This window comes from Miscanthus floridulus, chromosome 6 (assembly GCF_019320115.1).
Source record: "Miscanthus floridulus cultivar M001 chromosome 6, ASM1932011v1, whole genome shotgun sequence".
Lineage (NCBI taxonomy): Eukaryota > Viridiplantae > Streptophyta > Magnoliopsida > Poales > Poaceae > Miscanthus > Miscanthus floridulus.
This window is the reverse complement of record NC_089585.1, coordinates 30,960,906-30,962,585: the sequence shown is the minus strand read 5'-3', so window position 1 is coordinate 30,962,585 and position 1,680 is coordinate 30,960,906. Positions and strand designations below refer to the sequence as shown.

The 1,680-nt window shown below is 41.1% G+C and overlaps 1 pseudogene; it reads right to left on the bottom strand.

Moving 5' to 3' along the window:
* Positions 1–236: 236 nt before the first annotated feature.
* Positions 237–1,183, bottom strand: LOC136460445 (uncharacterized; annotated as a pseudogene).
* Between the last annotated feature and the right edge of the window lie 497 nt (positions 1,184–1,680).

The window sequence follows — 1,680 nt, the reverse complement described above, 5'->3', positions numbered from 1 at the left end:
CAAACATGCTATTTTTAGAGATCACACAACCATTGTCTTTACTCGCAAATGAATAACCATCCTTCATCAAACATGAAGGTGACACAATGTTTTGACTTAAACTAGGAACAAAATAACAATTATTCAACTCCATAATAAATCCTAATGGGAGGTGGAGTTGCATCGTCCTGACGTTCAACGCAGCAACTCTTGCATTATTGCCCACATGGAAATCAACTTCTCCCTTTTCCACGCTTCTACTTCTTATCATTCCCTGCATCATATTGTAAATATGAGCAACCGATCCGGTATCAAATACCCAAGAATTAATATAAGAATTAGCAAGGAAAATATCCGTAACATAAACAACAAGTGTACAAGCTGCAGGAGTACCTTTACTGCCGTGATCCTTTATGGATTCTAGGTACAGCTTGCAGTTCCTCTTCCAGTGACCTTTCCCATGACAATAAAAGCACTCAGCATCAGCAGTTGGTCCAGCCTTGGGCGTTGGTGGGTTTGTCTTAGAGATCTCATCTTTAGCCTTGCCCTTTTTCTTCTTCCAAGAATTGCCCTTCTTCTTAAACTTAGGCTTGTTTTGGACCACCATCACATGGCTACTGCCAGCACCTTTCTTGATATCAGCCTCTGCTATTTTAAGCATGCCACATAATTCATTCAAGCCCTTCTCCGCCCCATGCATATGGTAGTTCATGATGAAATTTCCATAGCTGGACAGAAGAGACGCGAGAATAAAATCAGTAGCTAATTCAGGGCCAATTGGGAAGCCTAGCTTCTCCAACCTCTGAGTGTAACCAACCATTTTGATCACATGTGGCCCAACAGCTGCGCCCTCTGCTAGCTTGGTTTTAGCAAAAGCCTTTGAGACATTGAACCTTTCAGTCCTGGCTTGAGTCTAGAACATATCATTGAGCACCACGATCATATCGTGCACTGCATGGTTATTATCAAACTGCAACTGCAGATCTGGTTCCATACAAGCAAGCATAAGGCAACTCACTTCAAGATCAGCATCACATGCTCTCTTGTAAGCGTTTTTCTTTGCAGTAGGTGCATTATCAGCAGGCTCTTCTGGTAATGGGGTGTCTAGAATTTCTTCCTTTTTCTCAGCCCTGAGAACAATTCTCAGGTTGCGGATCCAATTTGCATAGTTTGTTCCATTCAACTTATCTTTCTCAAGAATTGAACGCAAAGTAAATGGTTGATTGTTAGGCGCCATTTATCTACAACAAAAGTAATACAAAATACTAAGACAATGTATCCAACACAGAGTAAACAATATTAAATCTTTAATAGAATCTACTCCCACTAAGATCAATATCCCTCTTTTGAAACTTAGTGATGCAAGACCCACAACTAACAAGTCTACTAGTGAGCTTTAGCATCACCGCTAGAAGACATGGTAGATTGGTAAGCAACTCTTTGCTAATCATATCACATATGACTCTTGTTGTTGGGTAGCATCTCTATGCTTTGGTGCCCAACTACTCATGCTCCAAGGTCCCTAACCATTAGGATGACCTTGTCCAAGTAACCAACCCTTCTGCTGTAAGTATCCGATACGAACCTATCTAGTCAAGGAAAACTAGTGGCACCCTAATTTCATAGACCCACCACCAATTGTACAAGACACATGACAGTGCAAGGTTTGGGGAAGCATTTTAACTTAAACATTGTTGAGGG